Source organism: Macrobrachium nipponense, chromosome 11 (assembly GCF_015104395.2).
Source record: "Macrobrachium nipponense isolate FS-2020 chromosome 11, ASM1510439v2, whole genome shotgun sequence".
In the NCBI taxonomy this organism is placed as follows: domain Eukaryota; kingdom Metazoa; phylum Arthropoda; class Malacostraca; order Decapoda; family Palaemonidae; genus Macrobrachium; species Macrobrachium nipponense.
Window position 1 is genome coordinate 77,720,498 of NC_061087.1, and position 4,936 is coordinate 77,725,433.

A 4,936-nucleotide genomic window follows, 5' to 3' on the forward strand; every position below is an offset into this window, starting at 1 on the left:
TCTCGATCTCTTCATCTTGCTGTCCAATCATCCCAATTTCCTCATTTTACTGTATTAGACGCTGAATGGCCAATAGTGCCCTTGCGCCTGGCTTGACAGCCTAAAATTTCATAAAACCTAACCTTCAAGCTGGAGTGATATATAGTATTTCATTTAATTAAGTAATTAAAAAGATAAATAAAAACACATAAATGGAAAATACTCATCTGAAGCTACCATACATTTCGGACAAATGCAATCCACTTGCTACATCGGAAGGGCATTTTCGATGTGTAACCTAATCACAAGAATTCGAACAATTGGGAGATAGACCTGATTAGCAGGCTTTTCTGTTTGTCAGACACCGCAACGCGTTCGTCACGCCTCCCATATGTGTCATTAATACTCATCAGTAATGATGGAATACTGACATAACCCAGAGACAAAGGAGAGTTATAATTTCCAAAATGATAAGTGCCAGTAATGATACTCATACTGACATACCAAAGTGATGACTGTTTTCAAATTCAACATCCAAGTCTAGTAGCATTTTGCATATACAGAGCTATAAATAGCAATGCCATATCTATAGTTGAGTGCGGACATATTCGATGACATAACTGCATAGCCTACTTTTAAAACTGAGAAAAACAATATGTAGCCATTTTGTATAGCAGATGATCAATTCTCTCATCTCAATCATCTCTCCTTTCTCTCTTCATCTCCTCTCTCTCTCTCGCCCTTCTCCACTTCTCTCTCTCTCTCTCTCTATATAATATATATATATATATATATATATATATATATCTATCGATATATATATATATATATATATATATATATATAATATTATATGTATTTTTCAAGATTTTAAGCTAGAACCAAGGAAAAATAAAGACGTTTACCCAAGTTTAATGCATCTATGTCTTATATACAAGTTGCCCCTTCTACTTGGGAAGAACCCATTCTCTCCATTCTCTCTTTTCTCTTGAAAAAGCTATCTCTTCTCGCATTGGTGCATGGAATTACCCCCTGCAGAGCTAACACTTCAAAAGGCCTGGAACCCAGCACCCAACTCCACCCACCTCCCAGGTAAAAAGATGAATCACACGGCATTTCTCCATAGACACATGGGAATCTCCTATTGTCTTGCAAACATAAAACCAATGAAAGCTACACAATGCCACAAACCCCTCTACTTCACTGTTTGCAATGGGAGTCATAACATCGTTGGGAGCATATGTATAAGTGTGAGTATGCATGAAACATGTATATATACTATAATACTTGCTTAATGTTGGTTTGATATATATTGCAATATTTCTTCAGATGCTACCACACAATGTAAATATATTTGTACCTAAAAAGTTTATAGGTAACTTTTTTTTTTTTTTTTTTTTTTAACACCAACTTTCCCTCAAACTAAAACTCGCTTCCTTCTTCCTACTTAGCACTCGCCAGCTAGGCTGAGTCTCACTGCTATAAAACTTTCTCTCCTACTGATGGGTACCGTAAGGTTCAAAGGGGTTGCAATCCTGCCTGTCACCCTTTCTCCTTTTTACAACTAACCGCCAAAGCACTGTTTTTTGTATCTTTACAGATATTCCAGTTATGGGCTGCTCTAGGAGCAAGAGCCCGTGCCAGCACAAGGCTGGCTTAATCTCCAACAACAACAACAGCATCCCACTCTCAGAAGAACACCAGACCTTGGAGAGGTCAACTCTTTGGCCTGCGTTCCCATGTGCTGGGAAGTCCCAAGTATATCTGTAAAGTCCATAGTGCAGGGAGACATTGAGGAGAAGACTACCTGCTTAATTATCCAGGTAATGTAAGGAGAAGTTCCATTTCAGCCAGGGAATTGTTTTTACCTTTGTCTATATTTCATTTCCTTTTCCAAGGCGACATGTGTAGTTCTTCCCCCATCCCCGCCATCTAAGCTCAATTCTGTAATTACTCCCCTGTGATACTAGTAACATACCCCTAGTGAATTTAAGCCACGAAATAGTTTTTCTTTGTGTAAATTTCCCAGTCATTTCATTCCCCCCATGAGTGGCCTTTTGATTGAAAGGAAGTAGTGAGTAACGTTCGCCCTCGTGTGTCCCCCTTGCCTTATGCCTGTATCCTCTATTTGCAGACAAACGCTGTGCCTGGCTGTGGTAGGAATTGGAAATCCTTGAAGCTTGCAATCTTGATCCGTTGCGCAAATTTCTAAACGCCGTGACTGAATTGTTCCAGCCACGTGTTTGGGTGGATCGAAAAGTGGTCCCCCCCCCTCTCTTGTTCCTGGACCTCTGTAAATCCATGTAAATATAGTGCTTTTAAAACTAAAGTCCAGCTTGTATGTAAATTCCTCCCTCTTCAGTAAAATAGGTCTTATACCTGAGTAGTTTAGTTTTTTCTTGTTCTGACCCCTCATCCTCCAGTCAAGGCCCAATTTTTCAGTGTTCACTGTATTTCCTGGGAGTGATCGAGGGTGAATTTAGAATAATATATACACATATATATATTATATAATATATATATATAATATATAATATATATATATATGATAAATATATATATATAAATATATAAAAATTATTGTTCAAGATTTTAAGCCAGAACCAAGGAAAGTTAAGATTTCTTATAACAAGACTCATTCATCCTTGTTTATATGCACGTTGCCCATTTGAACTGAAAGCCTCCGTTCTCTAAAAAAAACTATCTTTGCTCACATTGGCTGTCATGAATTTGCCTCCCACGGGGAATATCCGGATTGGGGGCAGCGCTTACCAGGCGAGATTTTAAAAGGGCAGGGACACAGCAGCTCACTCTCAGAACCTCCTCAGACCTCGCCCTTGCAATTTCCCATAGTACACAGGAATATCAGCAGATAAGAAGACTACCAAGCCCAGGATTTCCAGGTACTGTGAGAGTAAATTCACCCGATAAGAAGACTACCAAGCCCAGGATTTCCAGGTACTGTGAGAGTAAATTGAGCCAGGGAATTGTTTTGCCTTTTTTCTGTATTTCATTTCCATTCTTCCAAGGCGACTTTCCCCCTCCTTTGTTTAGCTTCTCACTCCCCCAATTTTGGTTCAGTGCTGTGATTTACCCCCTTGTGATACTAGTAAACATACCCTAGTTAATTCCAGCAACGTAATAGTTCTTTCTGTGTAAACTCCCAGTCATTCCATTTCCCTTAAGTGGTTTGTAAATTTTTTGATTGAGAGAAAGTAGTGTGTAACATCCCCCCAACTGTTCCCTCGCCTCAGTACTCATGCTAGGATGCAATCTCTTTGCAGACAAACACTGTGCCTGATTGTGGGAGAAATTGGGAACCCCTTGGAATAAGTCTTGCATTACAATAACCCGTTTGCGCAAAATTCTGAACTCTGCGTCTGGTTGCCCAGCCATGTGTTTCCGGTGGATCGACAATCAACCACCTTATTAGTTCCTGGACCTATGTAAATTAATGTAAATATAGTGCATTTAAAAATAAAGTCCAACTTTAATGTAAATTCCTCCTTCCTCAGTTATATTGGCCTTCTACCATAGTTTTTATTTCTTTTCTTTTGCTGTGATCTCTCGTTCCTCCATTCAAGGCCTATTTTTTTCAGTGTTAGATTGCATTTTCTAGGAGTGAACGATCAGTATATATATATATATATATATATATATATTATATATATATATATATATATACCTTCAAAACATTAATACAGTAATTAAGTTTGTCTATAAAACTTTGCCCTTTTCTTGTATCGTTTTCAATCTCAATTTGTTTATTTTCAGGGAATTATATATTTTTTAAATAGTCCGCTTCTTAATGGTGATGCTTGCATGGCCCATCCTTTTTTCATGTTAATGTCTAAGAGTAACTAAATAGGGTAAACTACCGAATGGCTGGCCTCTACCGTAGCGCGACCATCTTCCTGAAAAGTACTTAAACATGTGGCTGTAACCCAAGCCAGGATAGACGTCACATTAGTCAAGAGTCAGTGTCCGTCGGAGCAACACTCGAGACTTCTACTTTCCTCTCATAGTAAGTTTTTTTTCTCCCAAGTCCCAAGTCGCAAATTGCGCTATGGTAGAGGGCGGCCATTCGGTATTTTACCCTACACACTCCCACCACGCAGGCAACCACCCCCCCCCCCTCCCATCATCCCACCCACACATGCACAACGCACTGTGGTGAAAAATATTTATTGTATGTGCATAGTGAACTGCATCCAACTATTTGTTGTAAAATACACAGCCTCATAACACCATCACAATACACTTTACCAGTGTATAGATAATTATAATCATTATAATCTATAAATAGATAATTATAGAGAATCACAACGTGCTGCTGCTATTGATTACCATAGCACTGTACCACAAACCTGGCATTTCTCAAATCTAACTAAAAACATTTTTCTCCTAGTTTCATTTCAAATGACGAAAAACCTCCTTTAACCTTCCACTTATCAGTTAAAAAACAATGAAAATGGGAAATTTCTTTTCATGTCCTTCATATCCCGTGTGGTCTAGTGGCTAGGATACGCGGCTCTCACCCGCGAGGCCCGGGTTCGATTCCCGGCACGGGAAACTTTTTTTTTTCAAGTTGTACTGGTACAATGAATATCAAGGATATTTAAAAAAACAAATTAATGTCATTTTTCTAAAACACACAGAAAGAGAATGAGGAAATTATTGCAACTAATATTAAGAACAACTGCCACTGAATTTCATATCTTGTAGATAAAATTATGCCAGCATTTTCGGATTACAATTAAGCTGTAAGTGGTTTGTAATTAGAATAACTGAAACCGTAGTTATTTTCTCTTTCAACGAGAGAGGGAGAGAAAGAGAGAGAAATCTGCTTTATAAGATGTAGTGCCGTAATTTCACTCATGAGCTACGTACATTTACGCGTGCCTCATTATAAACAAGAGTGATTACGCAACGTGGAATTTTCAAATGAATGAAAAAA

General features: G+C 38.3%; 1 non-coding gene across 1 annotated transcript; it reads left to right on the forward strand.

Annotated features, from left to right (window-relative positions):
- Positions 1 to 4,479: 4,479 nt before the first annotated feature.
- Positions 4,480 to 4,551, forward strand: Trnae-cuc (transfer RNA glutamic acid (anticodon CUC)). Its single transcript has one exon. It is a non-coding gene; the product is annotated as a tRNA-Glu (tRNA).
- The last annotated feature ends 385 nt before the right edge of the window (positions 4,552 to 4,936 follow it).